The following is a 330-nucleotide window of genomic DNA, read 5'->3' as shown; positions in this document are numbered from 1 at the left end:
CCTGAATTCCTCATTGAAGATGTTACCTGACATACGATCCGTAAAAAAATGAAATGCTTTTGCCCAAATCAGCTTTTTCTAAAATTAATTTGTCATCACCCGCGGTCCAATCGTAATGCACGCTCGAGACAGATGTCAAATGGTCAATCTTGCGTGCTTGTGTTTTTCTCAGGCAGTTTCGATAATATCTTCAGTTTCTAATAAGAAAGTGTTCGCAATTCATAACTGTAAAGGCCCACTGGCGCATTCAAGTTTAAAACTAAGGTCGAAATTGAATGTTATTATTGACTGGGAGGAAAGTATTCCATTCTCAATTTGTCAGACCCATGA

This window comes from Pocillopora damicornis, chromosome 3, assembly GCF_964200805.1.
Source record: "Pocillopora damicornis chromosome 3, jaPocDami1.2, whole genome shotgun sequence".
NCBI classification, from domain to species: Eukaryota; Metazoa; Cnidaria; class Anthozoa; order Scleractinia; family Pocilloporidae; genus Pocillopora; species Pocillopora damicornis.
The sequence above is the reverse complement of the archived record's forward strand: the minus strand, read 5'-3'. Positions refer to the sequence as shown.